This window comes from Chiloscyllium plagiosum, unplaced genomic scaffold (genome assembly GCF_037043375.1).
Source record: "Chiloscyllium plagiosum isolate Xiang-an unplaced genomic scaffold, Cpla_swu_hap1 HiC_scaffold_4, whole genome shotgun sequence".
Taxonomy (NCBI): domain Eukaryota; kingdom Metazoa; phylum Chordata; class Chondrichthyes; order Orectolobiformes; family Hemiscylliidae; genus Chiloscyllium; species Chiloscyllium plagiosum.
This window is the reverse complement of record NW_028270142.1, coordinates 108,003,146-108,031,138: the sequence shown is the minus strand read 5'-3', so window position 1 is coordinate 108,031,138 and position 27,993 is coordinate 108,003,146. Positions and strand designations below refer to the sequence as shown.

The window sequence follows — 27,993 nt, the reverse complement described above, 5'->3', positions numbered from 1 at the left end:
GCCGTCCAAAGCAAATATTCTTGCCCGCGGAGAGAAAGAAAACACGCACGGTGGCAAAGGCCACAGTCTTGCCTTCTCTGAGGATTGAACTCAGGACCTTCAGATTATGAGACTGACGCGCTGCCTACTGCGCTAAGAAGGCCAGCCGACAGCCGAGTGGCATACCGGGTGCCCAAATAGGCCGGTTTTCAAGGTGCTGCGAGCCACAGAACAAGCCTTGTCAGAAAGCTGCAGCTCAAGTGAGGCCAGGATATCGGCTTTCAATCCACAATCATGCACGTCGCCCGTTACATGCTGGGCTCCGGCCCGTGCAGAGACACGGCCCACTCGCGGTGCCGCAGAGCCGTGGCGTCAGGAGGTCGGCAAAGCCCGGTATGTCTTGCTCTTGGCAGCCAACATTCGGCCTCTTTGTCTCGATGGCTCCGCTACTGGAGAGCCACGCCACAGCGCACTAAGATCCTTTGCTCAGCAAGAAGGGAGGTGCTTCCGTTTACCAAAGAGCCTAAGAAAATGAGGGTTTGGTTAAGAAAAAGAAGGAAGCACATGTCAGGTATAGACAGGATAGATCGAGTGAATCCTTACCAGAGTATAAAGACAGTCGGGAAATCAGGAGGGCAAAAAGGGGACCTGAGATAGCTTTGGCAGATAGAGTTAAGGAAAATCCAAAGGGTTTTTACAAATACATTATAAGGACAAAAGGGTGACTAGGGAGAGAATAGGGCCCCTCAATGATCAGCACAGCGGCCTTTGTGTCGAGCCGCAGGAGAGGTGGGGGGTGGGGGGGGGGGGGGGGCTGGGCGATACTAAACGAGTAGTTTGCATCAGTGTTTACTGTGGAAAAGGATAGAATGTAGGGAGAAGTATAGAATATAGGGAAATGGATGGTGACATCTTGTAAATTGTCCACATTGCAGAGGAGGAATGCTGGATGCCTTGAAACGCATACAAGTGGATAAATGCCCAGGACCTGAGCAGGTCTGTGGGAAGCTAGGGAAGTGATTGCTGGGCCCCTTGCTGAGATATTTATATCATTGATATAAAATCATGAGGCGTATAGATAGGATAAATAGACAAAGTCTTTTCCCTGGGGTGCGGGAGACCAGCACTAGAGGGCAGAGGTTTAGGGTGAGAGGGAAAAGATATGAAAGAGAACTAAGGGGCACCTTTTTCACACAGAGGGTGGTACGTGTATGGAATGAGCTGCCAGAGGAAGTGGCGGAGGCTAGTACAATTGCAACATTTAAAAGGCATCTGGATGGCTATATAAATAGGAAGGGTTTGGAGGGATATGGCCCGGGTGCCGGCAGGTACGACTAGATTGGGATGGGATATCTGGTCGGAACGGTCCGACCGAAGGGTCTCTTTCCGTGATGTACATCTCTATGACTCTATGACTCCTTCCAAGCAAAGTTTTCCCGCGAAGCAGCGCTCTAAACTGCTCGATGACAACTTACTATGTCAATGTCCGGACGAAGGAGCCTTCCATTCCTGTCGGAAAACTGGCTGTGGACTTCTCTTCGTTTCTTCTTCTTGAAATTTGGCCTGCACGGGGTGTGCCACTTCCACAGTTGCACAAGTTGAACAGCAACGCATCCGAGCAGGTCAGCACTAAGGAAAGGCCCTACCGGTCAGACAGGGCTCGCGGGTGCTGCTTCAGACGAGTGGCGGTTGCTATTTGCATCTCGGCCTGCTTGGCGTGTATCTGAAAGCAGCACTTTGCGGAACCTGACCGCATGGCTGCAGCTCACGAGGATGAAGGAGAAGCCCTCTTTTTTTGTCTGGTAACAGCCCCCAGTGTTCTCTTTCTCCAAAATACACCTTCTTCTTCTTCAGAGAATTCTGCCTGTTGGTGTGCTGTGACGTCTGCAGTTGCAAACCACGAGCAGCAGGGAGCCCTCTGGAGGAACACAACATCCACGCAGTCAGTCAGCACTCACTTGAAAGTGTCGCAAGTCTCCAATCAGTCAGACAGCGCTCTCGAGTGCTACCTCACACTTGTTGTGACTGCTCGTGCCGATCGGTTCCTTTGGATTCTGGAATCTCAGAGCGTCTCGCTGGCGATACTTTCGGCGGCACCGTGTTTTCCAGAAGACTTTGCGCACGTGCTGCTGCTGCTCGGATGTGCCGATAGTCGCATCGCGTTGTTCGGCTGAACACAGCGTACAATCTCGAGAGGAAATCGCCTGCTGCTCTCAGCTCATCGTTCCGAAGCACCATGGGGCTCAGGCGAGCGCCCAGCGTAGGGGAATTAGCTCAAATGGTAGAGCGCTCGCTTAGCATGCGAGAGGTAGTGGGATCGATGCCCACATTCTCCACAATGCTTTTCCTGGGGACACGTTTGGGACGCAAGCAGTGTGAACTCGCGTGAACCCTGCATGTGGCTCCAGTCTTTGCTGCTGCACAGATGGCACGATGGTGAGTTTACAAAATGCTGCGCAGAACAAAAAGTTGAGCACGTGTCGCCCAGATGTTAAACCTTGCAGCAGCGCGTTTGCTCTGGTGTGGTCAGCTCAAATCAGGCGTGAAGCCGTCCAAAGCAAATATTCTTGCCCGCGGAGAGAAAGAAAACACGCACGGTGGCAAAGGCCACAGTCTTGCCTTCTCTGAGGATTGAACTCAGGACCTTCAGATTATGAGACTGACGCGCTGCCTACTGCGCTAAGAAGGCCAGCCGACAGCCAAGTGGCATACCGGGTGCCCAAATAGGCCGGTTTTCAAGGTGCTGCGAGCCACAGAACAAGCCTTGTCAGAAAGCTGCAGCTCAAGTGAGGCCAGGATATCGGCTTTCAATCCACAATCATGCACGTCGCCCGTTACATGCTGGGCTCCGGCCCGTGCAGAGACACGGCCCACTCGCGGTGCCGCAGAGCCGTGGCGTCAGGAGGTCGGCAAAGCCCGGTATGTCTTGCTCTTGGCAGCCAACATTCGGCCTCTTTGTCTCGATGGCTCCGCTACTGGAGAGCCACGCCACAGCGCACTAAGATCCTTTGCTCAGCAAGAAGGGAGGTGCTTCCGTTTACCAAAGAGCCTAAGAAAATGAGGGTTTGGTTAAGAAAAAGAAGGAAGCACATGTCAGGTATAGACAGGATAGATCGAGTGAATCCTTACCAGAGTATAAAGACAGTCGGGAAATCAGGAGGGCAAAAAGGGGACCTGAGATAGCTTTGGCAGATAGAGTTAAGGAAAATCCAAAGGGTTTTTACAAATACATTATAAGGACAAAAGGGTGACTAGGGAGAGAATAGGGCCCCTCAATGATCAGCACAGCGGCCTTTGTGTCGAGCCGCAGGAGAGGTGGGGGGTGGGGGGGGGGGGGGGGCTGGGCGATACTAAACGAGTAGTTTGCATCAGTGTTTACTGTGGAAAAGGATAGAATGTAGGGAGAAGTATAGAATATAGGGAAATGGATGGTGACATCTTGTAAATTGTCCACATTGCAGAGGAGGAATGCTGGATGCCTTGAAACGCATACAAGTGGATAAATGCCCAGGACCTGAGCAGGTCTGTGGGAAGCTAGGGAAGTGATTGCTGGGCCCCTTGCTGAGATATTTATATCATTGATATAAAATCATGAGGCGTATAGATAGGATAAATAGACAAAGTCTTTTCCCTGGGGTGCGGGAGACCAGCACTAGAGGGCAGAGGTTTAGGGTGAGAGGGAAAAGATATGAAAGAGAACTAAGGGGCACCTTTTTCACACAGAGGGTGGTACGTGTATGGAATGAGCTGCCAGAGGAAGTGGCGGAGGCTAGTACAATTGCAACATTTAAAAGGCATCTGGATGGCTATATAAATAGGAAGGGTTTGGAGGGATATGGCCCGGGTGCCGGCAGGTACGACTAGATTGGGATGGGATATCTGGTCGGAACGGTCCGACCGAAGGGTCTCTTTCCGTGATGTACATCTCTATGACTCTATGACTCCTTCCAAGCAAAGTTTTCCCGCGAAGCAGCGCTCTAAACTGCTCGATGACAACTTACTATGTCAATGTCCGGACGAAGGAGCCTTCCATTCCTGTCGGAAAACTGGCTGTGGACTTCTCTTCGTTTCTTCTTCTTGAAATTTGGCCTGCACGGGGTGTGCCACTTCCACAGTTGCACAAGTTGAACAGCAACGCATCCGAGCAGGTCAGCACTAAGGAAAGGCCCTACCGGTCAGACAGGGCTCGCGGGTGCTGCTTCAGACGAGTGGCGGTTGCTATTTGCATCTCGGCCTGCTTGGCGTGTATCTGAAAGCAGCACTTTGCGGAACCTGACCGCATGGCTGCAGCTCACGAGGATGAAGGAGAAGCCCTCTTTTTTTGTCTGGTAACAGCCCCCAGTGTTCTCTTTCTCCAAAATACACCTTCTTCTTCTTCAGAGAATTCTGCCTGTTGGTGTGCTGTGACGTCTGCAGTTGCAAACCACGAGCAGCAGGGAGCCCTCTGGAGGAACACAACATCCACGCAGTCAGTCAGCACTCACTTGAAAGTGTCGCAAGTCTCCAATCAGTCAGACAGCGCTCTCGAGTGCTACCTCACACTTGTTGTGACTGCTCGTGCCGATCGGTTCCTTTGGATTCTGGAATCTCAGAGCGTCTCGCTGGCGATACTTTCGGCGGCACCGTGTTTTCCAGAAGACTTTGCGCACGTGCTGCTGCTGCTCGGATGTGCCGATAGTCGCATCGCGTTGTTCGGCTGAACACAGCGTACAATCTCGAGAGGAAATCGCCTGCTGCTCTCAGCTCATCGTTCCGAAGCACCATGGGGCTCAGGCGAGCGCCCAGCGTAGGGGAATTAGCTCAAATGGTAGAGCGCTCGCTTAGCATGCGAGAGGTAGTGGGATCGATGCCCACATTCTCCACAATGCTTTTCCTGGGGACACGTTTGGGACGCAAGCAGTGTGAACTCGCGTGAACCCTGCATGTGGCTCCAGTCTTTGCTGCTGCACAGATGGCACGATGGTGAGTTTACAAAATGCTGCGCAGAACAAAAAGTTGAGCACGTGTCGCCCAGATGTTAAACCTTGCAGCAGCGCGTTTGCTCTGGTGTGGTCAGCTCAAATCAGGCGTGAAGCCGTCCAAAGCAAATATTCTTGCCCGCGGAGAGAAAGAAAACACGCACGGTGGCAAAGGCCACAGTCTTGCCTTCTCTGAGGATTGAACTCAGGACCTTCAGATTATGAGACTGACGCGCTGCCTACTGCGCTAAGAAGGCCAGCCGACAGCCGAGTGGCATACCGGGTGCCCAAATAGGCCGGTTTTCAAGGTGCTGCGAGCCACAGAACAAGCCTTGTCAGAAAGCTGCAGCTCAAGTGAGGCCAGGATATCGGCTTTCAATCCACAATCATGCACGTCGCCCGTTACATGCTGGGCTCCGGCCCGTGCAGAGACACGGCCCACTCGCGGTGCCGCAGAGCCGTGGCGTCAGGAGGTCGGCAAAGCCCGGTATGTCTTGCTCTTGGCAGCCAACATTCGGCCTCTTTGTCTCGATGGCTCCGCTACTGGAGAGCCACGCCACAGCGCACTAAGATCCTTTGCTCAGCAAGAAGGGAGGTGCTTCCGTTTACCAAAGAGCCTAAGAAAATGAGGGTTTGGTTAAGAAAAAGAAGGAAGCACATGTCAGGTATAGACAGGATAGATCGAGTGAATCCTTACCAGAGTATAAAGACAGTCGGGAAATCAGGAGGGCAAAAAGGGGACCTGAGATAGCTTTGGCAGATAGAGTTAAGGAAAATCCAAAGGGTTTTTACAAATACATTATAAGGACAAAAGGGTGACTAGGGAGAGAATAGGGCCCCTCAATGATCAGCACAGCGGCCTTTGTGTCGAGCCGCAGGAGAGGTGGGGGGTGGGGGGGGGGGGGGGGGCTGGGCGATACTAAACGAGTAGTTTGCATCAGTGTTTACTGTGGAAAAGGATAGAATGTAGGGAGAAGTATAGAATATAGGGAAATGGATGGTGACATCTTGTAAATTGTCCACATTGCAGAGGAGGAATGCTGGATGCCTTGAAACGCATACAAGTGGATAAATGCCCAGGACCTGAGCAGGTCTGTGGGAAGCTAGGGAAGTGATTGCTGGGCCCCTTGCTGAGATATTTATATCATTGATATAAAATCATGAGGCGTATAGATAGGATAAATAGACAAAGTCTTTTCCCTGGGGTGCGGGAGACCAGCACTAGAGGGCAGAGGTTTAGGGTGAGAGGGAAAAGATATGAAAGAGAACTAAGGGGCACCTTTTTCACACAGAGGGTGGTACGTGTATGGAATGAGCTGCCAGAGGAAGTGGCGGAGGCTAGTACAATTGCAACATTTAAAAGGCATCTGGATGGCTATATAAATAGGAAGGGTTTGGAGGGATATGGCCCGGGTGCCGGCAGGTACGACTAGATTGGGATGGGATATCTGGTCGGAACGGTCCGACCGAAGGGTCTCTTTCCGTGATGTACATCTCTATGACTCTAAGTCTCCTTCCAAGCAAAGTTTTCCCGCGAAGCAGCGCTCTAAACTGCTCGATGACAACTTACTATGTCAATGTCCGGACGAAGGAGCCTTCCATTCCTGTCGGAAAACTGGCTGTGGACTTCTCTTCGTTTCTTCTTCTTGAAATTTGGCCTGCACGGGGTGTGCCACTTCCACAGTTGCACAAGTTGAACAGCAACGCATCCGAGCAGGTCAGCACTAAGGAAAGGCCCTACCGGTCAGACAGGGCTCGCGGGTGCTGCTTCAGACGAGTGGCGGTTGCTATTTGCATCTCGGCCTGCTTGGCGTGTATCTGAAAGCAGCACTTTGCGGAACCTGACCGCATGGCTGCAGCTCACGAGGATGAAGGAGAAGCCCTCTTTTTTTGTCTGGTAACAGCCCCCAGTGTTCTCTTTCTCCAAAATACACCTTCTTCTTCTTCAGAGAATTCTGCCTGTTGGTGTGCTGTGACGTCTGCAGTTGCAAACCACGAGCAGCAGGGAGCCCTCTGGAGGAACACAACATCCACGCAGTCAGTCAGCACTCACTTGAAAGTGTCGCAAGTCTCCAATCAGTCAGACAGCGCTCTCGAGTGCTACCTCACACTTGTTGTGACTGCTCGTGCCGATCGGTTCCTTTGGATTCTGGAATCTCAGAGCGTCTCGCTGGCGATACTTTCGGCGGCACCGTGTTTTCCAGAAGACTTTGCGCACGTGCTGCTGCTGCTCGGATGTGCCGATAGTCGCATCGCGTTGTTCGGCTGAACACAGCGTACAATCTCGAGAGGAAATCGCCTGCTGCTCTCAGCTCATCGTTCCGAAGCACCATGGGGCTCAGGCGAGCGCCCAGCGTAGGGGAATTAGCTCAAATGGTAGAGCGCTCGCTTAGCATGCGAGAGGTAGTGGGATCGATGCCCACATTCTCCACAATGCTTTTCCTGGGGACACGTTTGGGACGCAAGCAGTGTGAACTCGCGTGAACCCTGCATGTGGCTCCAGTCTTTGCTGCTGCACAGATGGCACGATGGTGAGTTTACAAAATGCTGCGCAGAACAAAAAGTTGAGCACGTGTCGCCCAGATGTTAAACCTTGCAGCAGCGCGTTTGCTCTGGTGTGGTCAGCTCAAATCAGGCGTGAAGCCGTCCAAAGCAAATATTCTTGCCCGCGGAGAGAAAGAAAACACGCACGGTGGCAAAGGCCACAGTCTTGCCTTCTCTGAGGATTGAACTCAGGACCTTCAGATTATGAGACTGACGCGCTGCCTACTGCGCTAAGAAGGCCAGCCGACAGCCGAGTGGCATACCGGGTGCCCAAATAGGCCGGTTTTCAAGGTGCTGCGAGCCACAGAACAAGCCTTGTCAGAAAGCTGCAGCTCAAGTGAGGCCAGGATATCGGCTTTCAATCCACAATCATGCACGTCGCCCGTTACATGCTGGGCTCCGGCCCGTGCAGAGACACGGCCCACTCGCGGTGCCGCAGAGCCGTGGCGTCAGGAGGTCGGCAAAGCCCGGTATGTCTTGCTCTTGGCAGCCAACATTCGGCCTCTTTGTCTCGATGGCTCCGCTACTGGAGAGCCACGCCACAGCGCACTAAGATCCTTTGCTCAGCAAGAAGGGAGGTGCTTCCGTTTACCAAAGAGCCTAAGAAAATGAGGGTTTGGTTAAGAAAAAGAAGGAAGCACATGTCAGGTATAGACAGGATAGATCGAGTGAATCCTTACCAGAGTATAAAGACAGTCGGGAAATCAGGAGGGCAAAAAGGGGACCTGAGATAGCTTTGGCAGATAGAGTTAAGGAAAATCCAAAGGGTTTTTACAAATACATTATAAGGACAAAAGGGTGACTAGGGAGAGAATAGGGCCCCTCAATGATCAGCACAGCGGCCTTTGTGTCGAGCCGCAGGAGAGGTGGGGGGTGGGGGGGGGGGGGGGGCTGGGCGATACTAAACGAGTAGTTTGCATCAGTGTTTACTGTGGAAAAGGATAGAATGTAGGGAGAAGTATAGAATATAGGGAAATGGATGGTGACATCTTGTAAATTGTCCACATTGCAGAGGAGGAATGCTGGATGCCTTGAAACGCATACAAGTGGATAAATGCCCAGGACCTGAGCAGGTCTGTGGGAAGCTAGGGAAGTGATTGCTGGGCCCCTTGCTGAGATATTTATATCATTGATATAAAATCATGAGGCGTATAGATAGGATAAATAGACAAAGTCTTTTCCCTGGGGTGCGGGAGACCAGCACTAGAGGGCAGAGGTTTAGGGTGAGAGGGAAAAGATATGAAAGAGAACTAAGGGGCACCTTTTTCACACAGAGGGTGGTACGTGTATGGAATGAGCTGCCAGAGGAAGTGGCGGAGGCTAGTACAATTGCAACATTTAAAAGGCATCTGGATGGCTATATAAATAGGAAGGGTTTGGAGGGATATGGCCCGGGTGCCGGCAGGTACGACTAGATTGGGATGGGATATCTGGTCGGAACGGTCCGACCGAAGGGTCTCTTTCCGTGATGTACATCTCTATGACTCTATGACTCCTTCCAAGCAAAGTTTTCCCGCGAAGCAGCGCTCTAAACTGCTCGATGACAACTTACTATGTCAATGTCCGGACGAAGGAGCCTTCCATTCCTGTCGGAAAACTGGCTGTGGACTTCTCTTCGTTTCTTCTTCTTGAAATTTGGCCTGCACGGGGTGTGCCACTTCCACAGTTGCACAAGTTGAACAGCAACGCATCCGAGCAGGTCAGCACTAAGGAAAGGCCCTACCGGTCAGACAGGGCTCGCGGGTGCTGCTTCAGACGAGTGGCGGTTGCTATTTGCATCTCGGCCTGCTTGGCGTGTATCTGAAAGCAGCACTTTGCGGAACCTGACCGCATGGCTGCAGCTCACGAGGATGAAGGAGAAGCCCTCTTTTTTTGTCTGGTAACAGCCCCCAGTGTTCTCTTTCTCCAAAATACACCTTCTTCTTCTTCAGAGAATTCTGCCTGTTGGTGTGCTGTGACGTCTGCAGTTGCAAACCACGAGCAGCAGGGAGCCCTCTGGAGGAACACAACATCCACGCAGTCAGTCAGCACTCACTTGAAAGTGTCGCAAGTCTCCAATCAGTCAGACAGCGCTCTCGAGTGCTACCTCACACTTGTTGTGACTGCTCGTGCCGATCGGTTCCTTTGGATTCTGGAATCTCAGAGCGTCTCGCTGGCGATACTTTCGGCGGCACCGTGTTTTCCAGAAGACTTTGCGCACGTGCTGCTGCTGCTCGGATGTGCCGATAGTCGCATCGCGTTGTTCGGCTGAACACAGCGTACAATCTCGAGAGGAAATCGCCTGCTGCTCTCAGCTCATCGTTCCGAAGCACCATGGGGCTCAGGCGAGCGCCCAGCGTAGGGGAATTAGCTCAAATGGTAGAGCGCTCGCTTAGCATGCGAGAGGTAGTGGGATCGATGCCCACATTCTCCACAATGCTTTTCCTGGGGACACGTTTGGGACGCAAGCAGTGTGAACTCGCGTGAACCCTGCATGTGGCTCCAGTCTTTGCTGCTGCACAGATGGCACGATGGTGAGTTTACAAAATGCTGCGCAGAACAAAAAGTTGAGCACGTGTCGCCCAGATGTTAAACCTTGCAGCAGCGCGTTTGCTCTGGTGTGGTCAGCTCAAATCAGGCGTGAAGCCGTCCAAAGCAAATATTCTTGCCCGCGGAGAGAAAGAAAACACGCACGGTGGCAAAGGCCACAGTCTTGCCTTCTCTGAGGATTGAACTCAGGACCTTCAGATTATGAGACTGACGCGCTGCCTACTGCGCTAAGAAGGCCAGCCGACAGCCGAGTGGCATACCGGGTGCCCAAATAGGCCGGTTTTCAAGGTGCTGCGAGCCACAGAACAAGCCTTGTCAGAAAGCTGCAGCTCAAGTGAGGCCAGGATATCGGCTTTCAATCCACAATCATGCACGTCGCCCGTTACATGCTGGGCTCCGGCCCGTGCAGAGACACGGCCCACTCGCGGTGCCGCAGAGCCGTGGCGTCAGGAGGTCGGCAAAGCCCGGTATGTCTTGCTCTTGGCAGCCAACATTCGGCCTCTTTGTCTCGATGGCTCCGCTACTGGAGAGCCACGCCACAGCGCACTAAGATCCTTTGCTCAGCAAGAAGGGAGGTGCTTCCGTTTACCAAAGAGCCTAAGAAAATGAGGGTTTGGTTAAGAAAAAGAAGGAAGCACATGTCAGGTATAGACAGGATAGATCGAGTGAATCCTTACCAGAGTATAAAGACAGTCGGGAAATCAGGAGGGCAAAAAGGGGACCTGAGATAGCTTTGGCAGATAGAGTTAAGGAAAATCCAAAGGGTTTTTACAAATACATTATAAGGACAAAAGGGTGACTAGGGAGAGAATAGGGCCCCTCAATGATCAGCACAGCGGCCTTTGTGTCGAGCCGCAGGAGAGGTGGGGGGTGGGGGGGGGGGGGGGGCTGGGCGATACTAAACGAGTAGTTTGCATCAGTGTTTACTGTGGAAAAGGATAGAATGTAGGGAGAAGTATAGAATATAGGGAAATGGATGGTGACATCTTGTAAATTGTCCACATTGCAGAGGAGGAATGCTGGATGCCTTGAAACGCATACAAGTGGATAAATGCCCAGGACCTGAGCAGGTCTGTGGGAAGCTAGGGAAGTGATTGCTGGGCCCCTTGCTGAGATATTTATATCATTGATATAAAATCATGAGGCGTATAGATAGGATAAATAGACAAAGTCTTTTCCCTGGGGTGCGGGAGACCAGCACTAGAGGGCAGAGGTTTAGGGTGAGAGGGAAAAGATATGAAAGAGAACTAAGGGGCACCTTTTTCACACAGAGGGTGGTACGTGTATGGAATGAGCTGCCAGAGGAAGTGGCGGAGGCTAGTACAATTGCAACATTTAAAAGGCATCTGGATGGCTATATAAATAGGAAGGGTTTGGAGGGATATGGCCCGGGTGCCGGCAGGTACGACTAGATTGGGATGGGATATCTGGTCGGAACGGTCCGACCGAAGGGTCTCTTTCCGTGATGTACATCTCTATGACTCTAAGTCTCCTTCCAAGCAAAGTTTTCCCGCGAAGCAGCGCTCTAAACTGCTCGATGACAACTTACTATGTCAATGTCCGGACGAAGGAGCCTTCCATTCCTGTCGGAAAACTGGCTGTGGACTTCTCTTCGTTTCTTCTTCTTGAAATTTGGCCTGCACGGGGTGTGCCACTTCCACAGTTGCACAAGTTGAACAGCAACGCATCCGAGCAGGTCAGCACTAAGGAAAGGCCCTACCGGTCAGACAGGGCTCGCGGGTGCTGCTTCAGACGAGTGGCGGTTGCTATTTGCATCTCGGCCTGCTTGGCGTGTATCTGAAAGCAGCACTTTGCGGAACCTGACCGCATGGCTGCAGCTCACGAGGATGAAGGAGAAGCCCTCTTTTTTTGTCTGGTAACAGCCCCCAGTGTTCTCTTTCTCCAAAATACACCTTCTTCTTCTTCAGAGAATTCTGCCTGTTGGTGTGCTGTGACGTCTGCAGTTGCAAACCACGAGCAGCAGGGAGCCCTCTGGAGGAACACAACATCCACGCAGTCAGTCAGCACTCACTTGAAAGTGTCGCAAGTCTCCAATCAGTCAGACAGCGCTCTCGAGTGCTACCTCACACTTGTTGTGACTGCTCGTGCCGATCGGTTCCTTTGGATTCTGGAATCTCAGAGCGTCTCGCTGGCGATACTTTCGGCGGCACCGTGTTTTCCAGAAGACTTTGCGCACGTGCTGCTGCTGCTCGGATGTGCCGATAGTCGCATCGCGTTGTTCGGCTGAACACAGCGTACAATCTCGAGAGGAAATCGCCTGCTGCTCTCAGCTCATCGTTCCGAAGCACCATGGGGCTCAGGCGAGCGCCCAGCGTAGGGGAATTAGCTCAAATGGTAGAGCGCTCGCTTAGCATGCGAGAGGTAGTGGGATCGATGCCCACATTCTCCACAATGCTTTTCCTGGGGACACGTTTGGGACGCAAGCAGTGTGAACTCGCGTGAACCCTGCATGTGGCTCCAGTCTTTGCTGCTGCACAGATGGCACGATGGTGAGTTTACAAAATGCTGCGCAGAACAAAAAGTTGAGCACGTGTCGCCCAGATGTTAAACCTTGCAGCAGCGCGTTTGCTCTGGTGTGGTCAGCTCAAATCAGGCGTGAAGCCGTCCAAAGCAAATATTCTTGCCCGCGGAGAGAAAGAAAACACGCACGGTGGCAAAGGCCACAGTCTTGCCTTCTCTGAGGATTGAACTCAGGACCTTCAGATTATGAGACTGACGCGCTGCCTACTGCGCTAAGAAGGCCAGCCGACAGCCGAGTGGCATACCGGGTGCCCAAATAGGCCGGTTTTCAAGGTGCTGCGAGCCACAGAACAAGCCTTGTCAGAAAGCTGCAGCTCAAGTGAGGCCAGGATATCGGCTTTCAATCCACAATCATGCACGTCGCCCGTTACATGCTGGGCTCCGGCCCGTGCAGAGACACGGCCCACTCGCGGTGCCGCAGAGCCGTGGCGTCAGGAGGTCGGCAAAGCCCGGTATGTCTTGCTCTTGGCAGCCAACATTCGGCCTCTTTGTCTCGATGGCTCCGCTACTGGAGAGCCACGCCACAGCGCACTAAGATCCTTTGCTCAGCAAGAAGGGAGGTGCTTCCGTTTACCAAAGAGCCTAAGAAAATGAGGGTTTGGTTAAGAAAAAGAAGGAAGCACATGTCAGGTATAGACAGGATAGATCGAGTGAATCCTTACCAGAGTATAAAGACAGTCGGGAAATCAGGAGGGCAAAAAGGGGACCTGAGATAGCTTTGGCAGATAGAGTTAAGGAAAATCCAAAGGGTTTTTACAAATACATTATAAGGACAAAAGGGTGACTAGGGAGAGAATAGGGCCCCTCAATGATCAGCACAGCGGCCTTTGTGTCGAGCCGCAGGAGAGGTGGGGGGTGGGGGGGGGGGGGGGGGGGGGCTGGGCGATACTAAACGAGTAGTTTGCATCAGTGTTTACTGTGGAAAAGGATAGAATGTAGGGAGAAGTATAGAATATAGGGAAATGGATGGTGACATCTTGTAAATTGTCCACATTGCAGGGGAGGAATGCTGGATGCCTTGAAACGCATACAAGTGGATAAATGCCCAGGACCTGAGCAGGTCTGTGGGAAGCTAGGGAAGTGATTGCTGGGCCCCTTGCTGAGATATTTATATCATTGATATAAAATCATGAGGCGTATAGATAGGATAAATAGACAAAGTCTTTTCCCTGGGGTGCGGGAGACCAGCACTAGAGGGCAGAGGTTTAGGGTGAGAGGGAAAAGATATGAAAGAGAACTAAGGGGCACCTTTTTCACACAGAGGGTGGTACGTGTATGGAATGAGCTGCCAGAGGAAGTGGCGGAGGCTAGTACAATTGCAACATTTAAAAGGCATCTGGATGGCTATATAAATAGGAAGGGTTTGGAGGGATATGGCCCGGGTGCCGGCAGGTACGACTAGATTGGGATGGGATATCTGGTCGGAACGGTCCGACCGAAGGGTCTCTTTCCGTGATGTACATCTCTATGACTCTATGACTCCTTCCAAGCAAAGTTTTCCCGCGAAGCAGCGCTCTAAACTGCTCGATGACAACTTACTATGTCAATGTCCGGACGAAGGAGCCTTCCATTCCTGTCGGAAAACTGGCTGTGGACTTCTCTTCGTTTCTTCTTCTTGAAATTTGGCCTGCACGGGGTGTGCCACTTCCACAGTTGCACAAGTTGAACAGCAACGCATCCGAGCAGGTCAGCACTAAGGAAAGGCCCTACCGGTCAGACAGGGCTCGCGGGTGCTGCTTCAGACGAGTGGCGGTTGCTATTTGCATCTCGGCCTGCTTGGCGTGTATCTGAAAGCAGCACTTTGCGGAACCTGACCGCATGGCTGCAGCTCACGAGGATGAAGGAGAAGCCCTCTTTTTTTGTCTGGTAACAGCCCCCAGTGTTCTCTTTCTCCAAAATACACCTTCTTCTTCTTCAGAGAATTCTGCCTGTTGGTGTGCTGTGACGTCTGCAGTTGCAAACCACGAGCAGCAGGGAGCCCTCTGGAGGAACACAACATCCACGCAGTCAGTCAGCACTCACTTGAAAGTGTCGCAAGTCTCCAATCAGTCAGACAGCGCTCTCGAGTGCTACCTCACACTTGTTGTGACTGCTCGTGCCGATCGGTTCCTTTGGATTCTGGAATCTCAGAGCGTCTCGCTGGCGATACTTTCGGCGGCACCGTGTTTTCCAGAAGACTTTGCGCACGTGCTGCTGCTGCTCGGATGTGCCGATAGTCGCATCGCGTTGTTCGGCTGAACACAGCGTACAATCTCGAGAGGAAATCGCCTGCTGCTCTCAGCTCATCGTTCCGAAGCACCATGGGGCTCAGGCGAGCGCCCAGCGTAGGGAATTTAGCTCAAATGGTAGAGCGCTCGCTTAGCATGCGAGAGGTAGTGGGATCGATGCCCACATTCTCCACAATGCTTTTCCTGGGGACACGTTTGGGACGCAAGCAGTGTGAACTCGCGTGAACCCTGCATGTGGCTCCAGTCTTTGCTGCTGCACAGATGGCACGATGGTGAGTTTACAAAATGCTGCGCAGAACAAAAAGTTGAGCACGTGTCGCCCAGATGTTAAACCTTGCAGCAGCGCGTTTGCTCTGGTGTGGTCAGCTCAAATCAGGCGTGAAGCCGTCCAAAGCAAATATTCTTGCCCGCGGAGAGAAAGAAAACACGCACGGTGGCAAAGGCCACAGTCTTGCCTTCTCTGAGGATTGAACTCAGGACCTTCAGATTATGAGACTGACGCGCTGCCTACTGCGCTAAGAAGGCCAGCCGACAGCCGAGTAGCATACCGGGTGCCCAAATAGGCCGGTTTTCAAGGTGCTGCGAGCCACAGAACAAGCCTTGTCAGAAAGCTGCAGCTCAAGTGAGGCCAGGATATCGGCTTTCAATCCACAATCATGCACGTCGCCCGTTACATGCTGGGCTCCGGCCCGTGCAGAGACACGGCCCACTCGCGGTGCCGCAGAGCCGTGGCGTCAGGAGGTCGGCAAAGCCCGGTATGTCTTGCTCTTGGCAGCCAACATTCGGCCTCTTTGTCTCGATGGCTCCGCTACTGGAGAGCCACGCCACAGCGCACTAAGATCCTTTGCTCAGCAAGAAGGGAGGTGCTTCCGTTTACCAAAGAGCCTAAGAAAATGAGGGTTTGGTTAAGAAAAAGAAGGAAGCACATGTCAGGTATAGACAGGATAGATCGAGTGAATCCTTACCAGAGTATAAAGACAGTCGGGAAATCAGGAGGGCAAAAAGGGGACCTGAGATAGCTTTGGCAGATAGAGTTAAGGAAAATCCAAAGGGTTTTTACAAATACATTATAAGGACAAAAGGGTGACTAGGGAGAGAATAGGGCCCCTCAATGATCAGCACAGCGGCCTTTGTGTCGAGCCGCAGGAGAGGTGGGGGGTGGGGGGGGGGGGGGGGGGGGGCTGGGCGATACTAAACGAGTAGTTTGCATCAGTGTTTACTGTGGAAAAGGATAGAATGTAGGGAGAAGTATAGAATATAGGGAAATGGATGGTGACATCTTGTAAATTGTCCACATTGCAGGGGAGGAATGCTGGATGCCTTGAAACGCATACAAGTGGATAAATGCCCAGGACCTGAGCAGGTCTGTGGGAAGCTAGGGAAGTGATTGCTGGGCCCCTTGCTGAGATATTTATATCATTGATATAAAATCATGAGGCGTATAGATAGGATAAATAGACAAAGTCTTTTCCCTGGGGTGCGGGAGACCAGCACTAGAGGGCAGAGGTTTAGGGTGAGAGGGAAAAGATATGAAAGAGAACTAAGGGGCACCTTTTTCACACAGAGGGTGGTACGTGTATGGAATGAGCTGCCAGAGGAAGTGGCGGAGGCTAGTACAATTGCAACATTTAAAAGGCATCTGGATGGCTATATAAATAGGAAGGGTTTGGAGGGATATGGCCCGGGTGCCGGCAGGTACGACTAGATTGGGATGGGATATCTGGTCGGAACGGTCCGACCGAAGGGTCTCTTTCCGTGATGTACATCTCTATGACTCTATGACTCCTTCCAAGCAAAGTTTTCCCGCGAAGCAGCGCTCTAAACTGCTCGATGACAACTTACTATGTCAATGTCCGGACGAAGGAGCCTTCCATTCCTGTCGGAAAACTGGCTGTGGACTTCTCTTCGTTTCTTCTTCTTGAAATTTGGCCTGCACGGGGTGTGCCACTTCCACAGTTGCACAAGTTGAACAGCAACGCATCCGAGCAGGTCAGCACTAAGGAAAGGCCCTACCGGTCAGACAGGGCTCGCGGGTGCTGCTTCAGACGAGTGGCGGTTGCTATTTGCATCTCGGCCTGCTTGGCGTGTATCTGAAAGCAGCACTTTGCGGAACCTGACCGCATGGCTGCAGCTCACGAGGATGAAGGAGAAGCCCTCTTTTTTTGTCTGGTAACAGCCCCCAGTGTTCTCTTTCTCCAAAATACACCTTCTTCTTCTTCAGAGAATTCTGCCTGTTGGTGTGCTGTGACGTCTGCAGTTGCAAACCACGAGCAGCAGGGAGCCCTCTGGAGGAACACAACATCCACGCAGTCAGTCAGCACTCACTTGAAAGTGTCGCAAGTCTCCAATCAGTCAGACAGCGCTCTCGAGTGCTACCTCACACTTGTTGTGACTGCTCGTGCCGATCGGTTCCTTTGGATTCTGGAATCTCAGAGCGTCTCGCTGGCGATACTTTCGGCGGCACCGTGTTTTCCAGAAGACTTTGCGCACGTGCTGCTGCTGCTCGGATGTGCCGATAGTCGCATCGCGTTGTTCGGCTGAACACAGCGTACAATCTCGAGAGGAAATCGCCTGCTGCTCTCAGCTCATCGTTCCGAAGCACCATGGGGCTCAGGCGAGCGCCCAGCGTAGGGGAATTAGCTCAAATGGTAGAGCGCTCGCTTAGCATGCGAGAGGTAGTGGGATCGATGCCCACATTCTCCACAATGCTTTTCCTGGGGACACGTTTGGGACGCAAGCAGTGTGAACTCGCGTGAACCCTGCATGTGGCTCCAGTCTTTGCTGCTGCACAGATGGCACGATGGTGAGTTTACAAAATGCTGCGCAGAACAAAAAGTTGAGCACGTGTCGCCCAGATGTTAAACCTTGCAGCAGCGCGTTTGCTCTGGTGTGGTCAGCTCAAATCAGGCGTGAAGCCGTCCAAAGCAAATATTCTTGCCCGCGGAGAGAAAGAAAACACGCACGGTGGCAAAGGCCACAGTCTTGCCTTCTCTGAGGATTGAACTCAGGACCTTCAGATTATGAGACTGACGCGCTGCCTACTGCGCTAAGAAGGCCAGCCGACAGCCGAGTGGCATACCGGGTGCCCAAATAGGCCGGTTTTCAAGGTGCTGCGAGCCACAGAACAAGCCTTGTCAGAAAGCTGCAGCTCAAGTGAGGCCAGGATATCGGCTTTCAATCCACAATCATGCACGTCGCCCGTTACATGCTGGGCTCCGGCCCGTGCAGAGACACGGCCCACTCGCGGTGCCGCAGAGCCGTGGCGTCAGGAGGTCGGCAAAGCCCGGTATGTCTTGCTCTTGGCAGCCAACATTCGGCCTCTTTGTCTCGATGGCTCCGCTACTGGAGAGCCACGCCACAGCGCACTAAGATCCTTTGCTCAGCAAGAAGGGAGGTGCTTCCGTTTACCAAAGAGCCTAAGAAAATGAGGGTTTGGTTAAGAAAAAGAAGGAAGCACATGTCAGGTATAGACAGGATAGATCGAGTGAATCCTTACCAGAGTATAAAGACAGTCGGGAAATCAGGAGGGCAAAAAGGGGACCTGAGATAGCTTTGGCAGATAGAGTTAAGGAAAATCCAAAGGGTTTTTACAAATACATTATAAGGACAAAAGGGTGACTAGGGAGAGAATAGGGCCCCTCAATGATCAGCACAGCGGCCTTTGTGTCGAGCCGCAGGAGAGGTGGGGGGTGGGGGGGGGGGGGGGGGCTGGGCGATACTAAACGAGTAGTTTGCATCAGTGTTTACTGTGGAAAAGGATAGAATGTAGGGAGAAGTATAGAATATAGGGAAATGGATGGTGACATCTTGTAAATTGTCCACATTGCAGAGGAGGAATGCTGGATGCCTTGAAACGCATACAAGTGGATAAATGCCCAGGACCTGAGCAGGTCTGTGGGAAGCTAGGGAAGTGATTGCTGGGCCCCTTGCTGAGATATTTATATCATTGATATAAAATCATGAGGCGTATAGATAGGATAAATAGACAAAGTCTTTTCCCTGGGGTGCGGGAGACCAGCACTAGAGGGCAGAGGTTTAGGGTGAGAGGGAAAAGATATGAAAGAGAACTAAGGGGCACCTTTTTCACACAGAGGGTGGTACGTGTATGGAATGAGCTGCCAGAGGAAGTGGCGGAGGCTAGTACAATTGCAACATTTAAAAGGCATCTGGATGGCTATATAAATAGGAAGGGTTTGGAGGGATATGGCCCGGGTGCCGGCAGGTACGACTAGATTGGGATGGGATATCTGGTCGGAACGGTCCGACCGAAGGGTCTCTTTCCGTGATGTACATCTCTATGACTCTAAGTCTCCTTCCAAGCAAAGTTTTCCCGCGAAGCAGCGCTCTAAACTGCTCGATGACAACTTACTATGTCAATGTCCGGACGAAGGAGCCTTCCATTCCTGTCGGAAAACTGGCTGTGGACTTCTCTTCGTTTCTTCTTCTTGAAATTTGGCCTGCACGGGGTGTGCCACTTCCACAGTTGCACAAGTTGAACAGCAACGCATCCGAGCAGGTCAGCACTAAGGAAAGGCCCTACCGGTCAGACAGGGCTCGCGGGTGCTGCTTCAGACGAGTGGCGGTTGCTATTTGCATCTCGGCCTGCTTGGCGTGTATCTGAAAGCAGCACTTTGCGGAACCTGACCGCATGGCTGCAGCTCACGAGGATGAAGGAGAAGCCCTCTTTTTTTGTCTGGTAACAGCCCCCAGTGTTCTCTTTCTCCAAAATACACCTTCTTCTTCTTCAGAGAATTCTGCCTGTTGGTGTGCTGTGACGTCTGCAGTTGCAAACCACGAGCAGCAGGGAGCCCTCTGGAGGAACACAACATCCACGCAGTCAGTCAGCACTCACTTGAAAGTGTCGCAAGTCTCCAATCAGTCAGACAGCGCTCTCGAGTGCTACCTCACACTTGTTGTGACTGCTCGTGCCGATCGGTTCCTTTGGATTCTGGAATCTCAGAGCGTCTCGCTGGCGATACTTTCGGCGGCACCGTGTTTTCCAGAAGACTTTGCGCACGTGCTGCTGCTGCTCGGATGTGCCGATAGTCGCATCGCGTTGTTCGGCTGAACACAGCGTACAATCTCGAGAGGAAATCGCCTGCTGCTCTCAGCTCATCGTTCCGAAGCACCATGGGGCTCAGGCGAGCGCCCAGCGTAGGGGAATTAGCTCAAATGGTAGAGCGCTCGCTTAGCATGCGAGAGGTAGTGGGATCGATGCCCACATTCTCCACAATGCTTTTCCTGGGGACACGTTTGGGACGCAAGCAGTGTGAACTCGCGTGAACCCTGCATGTGGCTCCAGTCTTTGCTGCTGCACAGATGGCACGATGGTGAGTTTACAAAATGCTGCGCAGAACAAAAAGTTGAGCACGTGTCGCCCAGATGTTAAACCTTGCAGCAGCGCGTTTGCTCTGGTGTGGTCAGCTCAAATCAGGCGTGAAGCCGTCCAAAGCAAATATTCTTGCCCGCGGAGAGAAAGAAAACACGCACGGTGGCAAAGGCCACAGTCTTGCCTTCTCTGAGGATTGAACTCAGGACCTTCAGATTATGAGACTGACGCGCTGCCTACTGCGCTAAGAAGGCCAGCCGACAGCCGAGTGGCATACCGGGTGCCCAAATAGGCCGGTTTTCAAGGTGCTGCGAGCCACAGAACAAGCCTTGTCAGAAAGCTGCAGCTCAAGTGAGGCCAGGATATCGGCTTTCAATCCACAATCATGCACGTCGCCCGTTACATGCTGGGCTCCGGCCCGTGCAGAGACACGGCCCACTCGCGGTGCCGCAGAGCCGTGGCGTCAGGAGGTCGGCAAAGCCCGGTATGTCTTGCTCTTGGCAGCCAACATTCGGCCTCTTTGTCTCGATGGCTCCGCTACTGGAGAGCCACGCCACAGCGCACTAAGATCCTTTGCTCAGCAAGAAGGGAGGTGCTTCCGTTTACCAAAGAGCCTAAGAAAATGAGGGTTTGGTTAAGAAAAAGAAGGAAGCACATGTCAGGTATAGACAGGATAGATCGAGTGAATCCTTACCAGAGTATAAAGACAGTCGGGAAATCAGGAGGGCAAAAAGGGGACCTGAGATAGCTTTGGCAGATAGAGTTAAGGAAAATCCAAAGGGTTTTTACAAATACATTATAAGGACAAAAGGGTGACTAGGGAGAGAATAGGGCCCCTCAATGATCAGCACAGCGGCCTTTGTGTCGAGCCGCAGGAGAGGTGGGGGGTGGGGGGGGGGGGGGGGGGGGGCTGGGCGATACTAAACGAGTAGTTTGCATCAGTGTTTACTGTGGAAAAGGATAGAATGTAGGGAGAAGTATAGAATATAGGGAAATGGATGGTGACATCTTGTAAATTGTCCACATTGCAGAGGAGGAATGCTGGATGCCTTGAAACGCATACAAGTGGATAAATGCCCAGGACCTGAGCAGGTCTGTGGGAAGCTAGGGAAGTGATTGCTGGGCCCCTTGCTGAGATATTTATATCATTGATATAAAATCATGAGGCGTATAGATAGGATAAATAGACAAAGTCTTTTCCCTGGGGTGCGGGAGACCAGCACTAGAGGGCAGAGGTTTAGGGTGAGAGGGAAAAGATATGAAAGAGAACTAAGGGGCACCTTTTTCACACAGAGGGTGGTACGTGTATGGAATGAGCTGCCAGAGGAAGTGGCGGAGGCTAGTACAATTGCAACATTTAAAAGGCATCTGGATGGCTATATAAATAGGAAGGGTTTGGAGGGATATGGCCCGGGTGCCGGCAGGTACGACTAGATTGGGATGGGATATCTGGTCGGAACGGTCCGACCGAAGGGTCTCTTTCCGTGATGTACATCTCTATGACTCTATGACTCCTTCCAAGCAAAGTTTTCCCGCGAAGCAGCGCTCTAAACTGCTCGATGACAACTTACTATGTCAATGTCCGGACGAAGGAGCCTTCCATTCCTGTCGGAAAACTGGCTGTGGACTTCTCTTCGTTTCTTCTTCTTGAAATTTGGCCTGCACGGGGTGTGCCACTTCCACAGTTGCACAAGTTGAACAGCAACGCATCCGAGCAGGTCAGCACTAAGGAAAGGCCCTACCGGTCAGACAGGGCTCGCGGGTGCTGCTTCAGACGAGTGGCGGTTGCTATTTGCATCTCGGCCTGCTTGGCGTGTATCTGAAAGCAGCACTTTGCGGAACCTGACCGCATGGCTGCAGCTCACGAGGATGAAGGAGAAGCCCTCTTTTTTTGTCTGGTAACAGCCCCCAGTGTTCTCTTTCTCCAAAATACACCTTCTTCTTCTTCAGAGAATTCTGCCTGTTGGTGTGCTGTGACGTCTGCAGTTGCAAACCACGAGCAGCAGGGAGCCCTCTGGAGGAACACAACATCCACGCAGTCAGTCAGCACTCACTTGAAAGTGTCGCAAGTCTCCAATCAGTCAGACAGCGCTCTCGAGTGCTACCTCACACTTGTTGTGACTGCTCGTGCCGATCGGTTCCTTTGGATTCTGGAATCTCAGAGCGTCTCGCTGGCGATACTTTCGGCGGCACCGTGTTTTCCAGAAGACTTTGCGCACGTGCTGCTGCTGCTCGGATGTGCCGATAGTCGCATCGCGTTGTTCGGCTGAACACAGCGTACAATCTCGAGAGGAAATCGCCTGCTGCTCTCAGCTCATCGTTCCGAAGCACCATGGGGCTCAGGCGAGCGCCCAGCGTAGGGAATTTAGCTCAAATGGTAGAGCGCTCGCTTAGCATGCGAGAGGTAGTGGGATCGATGCCCACATTCTCCACAATGCTTTTCCTGGGGACACGTTTGGGACGCAAGCAGTGTGAACTCGCGTGAACCCTGCATGTGGCTCCAGTCTTTGCTGCTGCACAGATGGCACGATGGTGAGTTTACAAAATGCTGCGCAGAACAAAAAGTTGAGCACGTGTCGCCCAGATGTTAAACCTTGCAGCAGCGCGTTTGCTCTGGTGTGGTCAGCTCAAATCAGGCGTGAAGCCGTCCAAAGCAAATATTCTTGCCCGCGGAGAGAAAGAAAACACGCACGGTGGCAAAGGCCACAGTCTTGCCTTCTCTGAGGATTGAACTCAGGACCTTCAGATTATGAGACTGACGCGCTGCCTACTGCGCTAAGAAGGCCAGCCGACAGCCGAGTAGCATACCGGGTGCCCAAATAGGCCGGTTTTCAAGGTGCTGCGAGCCACAGAACAAGCCTTGTCAGAAAGCTGCAGCTCAAGTGAGGCCAGGATATCGGCTTTCAATCCACAATCATGCACGTCGCCCGTTACATGCTGGGCTCCGGCCCGTGCAGAGACACGGCCCACTCGCGGTGCCGCAGAGCCGTGGCGTCAGGAGGTCGGCAAAGCCCGGTATGTCTTGCTCTTGGCAGCCAACATTCGGCCTCTTTGTCTCGATGGCTCCGCTACTGGAGAGCCACGCCACAGCGCACTAAGATCCTTTGCTCAGCAAGAAGGGAGGTGCTTCCGTTTACCAAAGAGCCTAAGAAAATGAGGGTTTGGTTAAGAAAAAGAAGGAAGCACATGTCAGGTATAGACAGGATAGATCGAGTGAATCCTTACCAGAGTATAAAGACAGTCGGGAAATCAGGAGGGCAAAAAGGGGACCTGAGATAGCTTTGGCAGATAGAGTTAAGGAAAATCCAAAGGGTTTTTACAAATACATTATAAGGACAAAAGGGTGACTAGGGAGAGAATAGGGCCCCTCAATGATCAGCACAGCGGCCTTTGTGTCGAGCCGCAGGAGAGGTGGGGGGTGGGGGGGGGGGGGGGGGGCTGGGCGATACTAAACGAGTAGTTTGCATCAGTGTTTACTGTGGAAAAGGATAGAATGTAGGGAGAAGTATAGAATATAGGGAAATGGATGGTGACATCTTGTAAATTGTCCACATTGCAGGGGAGGAATGCTGGATGCCTTGAAACGCATACAAGTGGATAAATGCCCAGGACCTGAGCAGGTCTGTGGGAAGCTAGGGAAGTGATTGCTGGGCCCCTTGCTGAGATATTTATATCATTGATATAAAATCATGAGGCGTATAGATAGGATAAATAGACAAAGTCTTTTCCCTGGGGTGCGGGAGACCAGCACTAGAGGGCAGAGGTTTAGGGTGAGAGGGAAAAGATATGAAAGAGAACTAAGGGGCACCTTTTTCACACAGAGGGTGGTACGTGTATGGAATGAGCTGCCAGAGGAAGTGGCGGAGGCTAGTACAATTGCAACATTTAAAAGGCATCTGGATGGCTATATAAATAGGAAGGGTTTGGAGGGATATGGCCCGGGTGCCGGCAGGTACGACTAGATTGGGATGGGATATCTGGTCGGAACGGTCCGACCGAAGGGTCTCTTTCCGTGATGTACATCTCTATGACTCTATGACTCCTTCCAAGCAAAGTTTTCCCGCGAAGCAGCGCTCTAAACTGCTCGATGACAACTTACTATGTCAATGTCCGGACGAAGGAGCCTTCCATTCCTGTCGGAAAACTGGCTGTGGACTTCTCTTCGTTTCTTCTTCTTGAAATTTGGCCTGCACGGGGTGTGCCACTTCCACAGTTGCACAAGTTGAACAGCAACGCATCCGAGCAGGTCAGCACTAAGGAAAGGCCCTACCGGTCAGACAGGGCTCGCGGGTGCTGCTTCAGACGAGTGGCGGTTGCTATTTGCATCTCGGCCTGCTTGGCGTGTATCTGAAAGCAGCACTTTGCGGAACCTGACCGCATGGCTGCAGCTCACGAGGATGAAGGAGAAGCCCTCTTTTTTTGTCTGGTAACAGCCCCCAGTGTTCTCTTTCTCCAAAATACACCTTCTTCTTCTTCAGAGAATTCTGCCTGTTGGTGTGCTGTGACGTCTGCAGTTGCAAACCACGAGCAGCAGGGAGCCCTCTGGAGGAACACAACATCCACGCAGTCAGTCAGCACTCACTTGAAAGTGTCGCAAGTCTCCAATCAGTCAGACAGCGCTCTCGAGTGCTACCTCACACTTGTTGTGACTGCTCGTGCCGATCGGTTCCTTTGGATTCTGGAATCTCAGAGCGTCTCGCTGGCGATACTTTCGGCGGCACCGTGTTTTCCAGAAGACTTTGCGCACGTGCTGCTGCTGCTCGGATGTGCCGATAGTCGCATCGCGTTGTTCGGCTGAACACAGCGTACAATCTCGAGAGGAAATCGCCTGCTGCTCTCAGCTCATCGTTCCGAAGCACCATGGGGCTCAGGCGAGCGCCCAGCGTAGGGGAATTAGCTCAAATGGTAGAGCGCTCGCTTAGCATGCGAGAGGTAGTGGGATCGATGCCCACATTCTCCACAATGCTTTTCCTGGGGACACGTTTGGGACGCAAGCAGTGTGAACTCGCGTGAACCCTGCATGTGGCTCCAGTCTTTGCTGCTGCACAGATGGCACGATGGTGAGTTTACAAAATGCTGCGCAGAACAAAAAGTTGAGCACGTGTCGCCCAGATGTTAAACCTTGCAGCAGCGCGTTTGCTCTGGTGTGGTCAGCTCAAATCAGGCGTGAAGCCGTCCAAAGCAAATATTCTTGCCCGCGGAGAGAAAGAAAACACGCACGGTGGCAAAGGCCACAGTCTTGCCTTCTCTGAGGATTGAACTCAGGACCTTCAGATTATGAGACTGACGCGCTGCCTACTGCGCTAAGAAGGCCAGCCGACAGCCGAGTGGCATACCGGGTGCCCAAATAGGCCGGTTTTCAAGGTGCTGCGAGCCACAGAACAAGCCTTGTCAGAAAGCTGCAGCTCAAGTGAGGCCAGGATATCGGCTTTCAATCCACAATCATGCACGTCGCCCGTTACATGCTGGGCTCCGGCCCGTGCAGAGACACGGCCCACTCGCGGTGCCGCAGAGCCGTGGCGTCAGGAGGTCGGCAAAGCCCGGTATGTCTTGCTCTTGGCAGCCAACATTCGGCCTCTTTGTCTCGATGGCTCCGCTACTGGAGAGCCACGCCACAGCGCACTAAGATCCTTTGCTCAGCAAGAAGGGAGGTGCTTCCGTTTACCAAAGAGCCTAAGAAAATGAGGGTTTGGTTAAGAAAAAGAAGGAAGCACATGTCAGGTATAGACAGGATAGATCGAGTGAATCCTTACCAGAGTATAAAGACAGTCGGGAAATCAGGAGGGCAAAAAGGGGACCTGAGATAGCTTTGGCAGATAGAGTTAAGGAAAATCCAAAGGGTTTTTACAAATACATTATAAGGACAAAAGGGTGACTAGGGAGAGAATAGGGCCCCTCAATGATCAGCACAGCGGCCTTTGTGTCGAGCCGCAGGAGAGGTGGGGGGTGGGGTGGGGGGGGGGGCTGGGCGATACTAAACGAGTAGTTTGCATCAGTGTTTACTGTGGAAAAGGATAGAATGTAGGGAGAAGTATAGAATATAGGGAAATGGATGGTGACATCTTGTAAATTGTCCACATTGCAGAGGAGGAATGCTGGATGCCTTGAAACGGCATACAAGTGGATAAATGCCCAGGACCTGAGCAGGTCTGTGGGAAGCTAGGGAAGTGATTGCTGGGCCCCTTGCTGAGATATTTATATCATTGATATAAAATCATGAGGCGTATAGATAGGATAAATAGACAAAGTCTTTTCCCTGGGGTGCGGGAGACCAGCACTAGAGGGCAGAGGTTTAGGGTGAGAGGGAAAAGATATGAAAGAGAACTAAGGGGCACCTTTTTCACACAGAGGGTGGTACGTGTATGGAATGAGCTGCCAGAGGAAGTGGCGGAGGCTAGTACAATTGCAACATTTAAAAGGCATCTGGATGGCTATATAAATAGGAAGGGTTTGGAGGGATATGGCCCGGGTGCCGGCAGGTACGACTAGATTGGGATGGGATATCTGGTCGGAACGGTCCGACCGAAGGGTCTCTTTCCGTGATGTACATCTCTATGACTCTATGACTCCTTCCAAGCAAAGTTTTCCCGCGAAGCAGCGCTCTAAACTGCTCGATGACAACTTACTATGTCAATGTCCGGACGAAGGAGCCTTCCATTCCTGTCGGAAAACTGGCTGTGGACTTCTCTTCGTTTCTTCTTCTTGAAATTTGGCCTGCACGGGGTGTGCCACTTCCACAGTTGCACAAGTTGAACAGCAACGCATCCGAGCAGGTCAGCACTAAGGAAAGGCCCTACCGGTCAGACAGGGCTCGCGGGTGCTGCTTCAGACGAGTGGCGGTTGCTATTTGCATCTCGGCCTGCTTGGCGTGTATCTGAAAGCAGCACTTTGCGGAACCTGACCGCATGGCTGCAGCTCACGAGGATGAAGGAGAAGCCCTCTTTTTTTGTCTGGTAACAGCCCCCAGTGTTCTCTTTCTCCAAAATACACCTTCTTCTTCTTCAGAGAATTCTGCCTGTTGGTGTGCTGTGACGTCTGCAGTTGCAAACCACGAGCAGCAGGGAGCCCTCTGGAGGAACACAACATCCACGCAGTCAGTCAGCACTCACTTGAAAGTGTCGCAAGTCTCCAATCAGTCAGACAGCGCTCTCGAGTGCTACCTCACACTTGTTGTGACTGCTCGTGCCGATCGGTTCCTTTGGATTCTGGAATCTCAGAGCGTCTCGCTGGCGATACTTTCGGCGGCACCGTGTTTTCCAGAAGACTTTGCGCACGTGCTGCTGCTGCTCGGATGTGCCGATAGTCGCATCGCGTTGTTCGGCTGAACACAGCGTACAATCTCGAGAGGAAATCGCCTGCTGCTCTCAGCTCATCGTTCCGAAGCACCATGGGGCTCAGGCGAGCGCCCAGCGTAGGGGAATTAGCTCAAATGGTAGAGCGCTCGCTTAGCATGCGAGAGGTAGTGGGATCGATGCCCACATTCTCCACAATGCTTTTCCTGGGGACACGTTTGGGACGCAAGCAGTGTGACCTCGCGTGAACCCTGCATGTGGCTCCAGTCTTTGCTGCTGCACAGATGGCACGATGGTGAGTTTACAAAATGCTGCGCAGAACAAAAAGTTGAGCACGTGTCGCCCAGATGTTAAACCTTGCAGCAGCGCGTTTGCTCTGGTGTGGTCAGCTCAAATCAGGCGTGAAGCCGTCCAAAGCAAATATTCTTGCCCGCGGAGAGAAAGAAAACACGCACGGTGGCAAAGGCCACAGTCTTGCCTTCTCTGAGGATTGAACTCAGGACCTTCAGATTATGAGACTGACGCGCTGCCTACTGCGCTAAGAAGGCCAGCCGACAGCCGAGTGGCATACCGGGTGCCCAAATAGGCCGGTT

The 27,993-nt window shown here is 52.3% G+C and overlaps 21 non-coding genes across 21 annotated transcripts; 9 read left to right on the top strand and 12 right to left on the bottom strand.

The window, feature by feature from the left end:
* Positions 1 to 69: 69 nt before the first annotated feature.
* On the bottom strand, positions 70 to 142 carry trnam-cau (transfer RNA methionine (anticodon CAU)). Its single transcript has one exon. It is a non-coding gene; the product is annotated as a tRNA-Met (tRNA).
* A 2,100-nt stretch (positions 143 to 2,242) lies between these two features.
* On the top strand, positions 2,243 to 2,315 carry trnaa-agc (transfer RNA alanine (anticodon AGC)). The gene has a single exon. It is a non-coding gene; the product is annotated as a tRNA-Ala (tRNA).
* Positions 2,316 to 2,595: 280 nt separating this feature from the next.
* trnam-cau (transfer RNA methionine (anticodon CAU)) lies at positions 2,596 to 2,668 on the bottom strand. The gene has a single exon. It is a non-coding gene; the product is annotated as a tRNA-Met (tRNA).
* A 2,100-nt stretch (positions 2,669 to 4,768) lies between these two features.
* Positions 4,769 to 4,841, top strand: trnaa-agc (transfer RNA alanine (anticodon AGC)). The gene has a single exon. It is a non-coding gene; the product is annotated as a tRNA-Ala (tRNA).
* A 280-nt stretch (positions 4,842 to 5,121) lies between these two features.
* trnam-cau (transfer RNA methionine (anticodon CAU)) lies at positions 5,122 to 5,194 on the bottom strand. The gene has a single exon. It is a non-coding gene; the product is annotated as a tRNA-Met (tRNA).
* Positions 5,195 to 7,295: 2,101 nt separating this feature from the next.
* trnaa-agc (transfer RNA alanine (anticodon AGC)) lies at positions 7,296 to 7,368 on the top strand. Its single transcript has one exon. It is a non-coding gene; the product is annotated as a tRNA-Ala (tRNA).
* A 280-nt stretch (positions 7,369 to 7,648) lies between these two features.
* trnam-cau (transfer RNA methionine (anticodon CAU)) lies at positions 7,649 to 7,721 on the bottom strand. Its single transcript has one exon. It is a non-coding gene; the product is annotated as a tRNA-Met (tRNA).
* Positions 7,722 to 9,821: 2,100 nt separating this feature from the next.
* Positions 9,822 to 9,894, top strand: trnaa-agc (transfer RNA alanine (anticodon AGC)). Its single transcript has one exon. It is a non-coding gene; the product is annotated as a tRNA-Ala (tRNA).
* A 280-nt stretch (positions 9,895 to 10,174) lies between these two features.
* trnam-cau (transfer RNA methionine (anticodon CAU)) lies at positions 10,175 to 10,247 on the bottom strand. The gene has a single exon. It is a non-coding gene; the product is annotated as a tRNA-Met (tRNA).
* A 2,100-nt stretch (positions 10,248 to 12,347) lies between these two features.
* Positions 12,348 to 12,420, top strand: trnaa-agc (transfer RNA alanine (anticodon AGC)). The gene has a single exon. It is a non-coding gene; the product is annotated as a tRNA-Ala (tRNA).
* Positions 12,421 to 12,700: 280 nt separating this feature from the next.
* trnam-cau (transfer RNA methionine (anticodon CAU)) lies at positions 12,701 to 12,773 on the bottom strand. Its single transcript has one exon. It is a non-coding gene; the product is annotated as a tRNA-Met (tRNA).
* Positions 12,774 to 15,231: 2,458 nt separating this feature from the next.
* On the bottom strand, positions 15,232 to 15,304 carry trnam-cau (transfer RNA methionine (anticodon CAU)). The gene has a single exon. It is a non-coding gene; the product is annotated as a tRNA-Met (tRNA).
* A 2,105-nt stretch (positions 15,305 to 17,409) lies between these two features.
* trnaa-agc (transfer RNA alanine (anticodon AGC)) lies at positions 17,410 to 17,482 on the top strand. Its single transcript has one exon. It is a non-coding gene; the product is annotated as a tRNA-Ala (tRNA).
* A 280-nt stretch (positions 17,483 to 17,762) lies between these two features.
* On the bottom strand, positions 17,763 to 17,835 carry trnam-cau (transfer RNA methionine (anticodon CAU)). Its single transcript has one exon. It is a non-coding gene; the product is annotated as a tRNA-Met (tRNA).
* A 2,101-nt stretch (positions 17,836 to 19,936) lies between these two features.
* On the top strand, positions 19,937 to 20,009 carry trnaa-agc (transfer RNA alanine (anticodon AGC)). The gene has a single exon. It is a non-coding gene; the product is annotated as a tRNA-Ala (tRNA).
* A 280-nt stretch (positions 20,010 to 20,289) lies between these two features.
* On the bottom strand, positions 20,290 to 20,362 carry trnam-cau (transfer RNA methionine (anticodon CAU)). The gene has a single exon. It is a non-coding gene; the product is annotated as a tRNA-Met (tRNA).
* Positions 20,363 to 22,820: 2,458 nt separating this feature from the next.
* On the bottom strand, positions 22,821 to 22,893 carry trnam-cau (transfer RNA methionine (anticodon CAU)). The gene has a single exon. It is a non-coding gene; the product is annotated as a tRNA-Met (tRNA).
* Positions 22,894 to 24,995: 2,102 nt separating this feature from the next.
* Positions 24,996 to 25,068, top strand: trnaa-agc (transfer RNA alanine (anticodon AGC)). Its single transcript has one exon. It is a non-coding gene; the product is annotated as a tRNA-Ala (tRNA).
* A 280-nt stretch (positions 25,069 to 25,348) lies between these two features.
* On the bottom strand, positions 25,349 to 25,421 carry trnam-cau (transfer RNA methionine (anticodon CAU)). The gene has a single exon. It is a non-coding gene; the product is annotated as a tRNA-Met (tRNA).
* Positions 25,422 to 27,522: 2,101 nt separating this feature from the next.
* trnaa-agc (transfer RNA alanine (anticodon AGC)) lies at positions 27,523 to 27,595 on the top strand. Its single transcript has one exon. It is a non-coding gene; the product is annotated as a tRNA-Ala (tRNA).
* A 280-nt stretch (positions 27,596 to 27,875) lies between these two features.
* trnam-cau (transfer RNA methionine (anticodon CAU)) lies at positions 27,876 to 27,948 on the bottom strand. Its single transcript has one exon. It is a non-coding gene; the product is annotated as a tRNA-Met (tRNA).
* Positions 27,949 to 27,993: the final 45 nt, after the last annotated feature.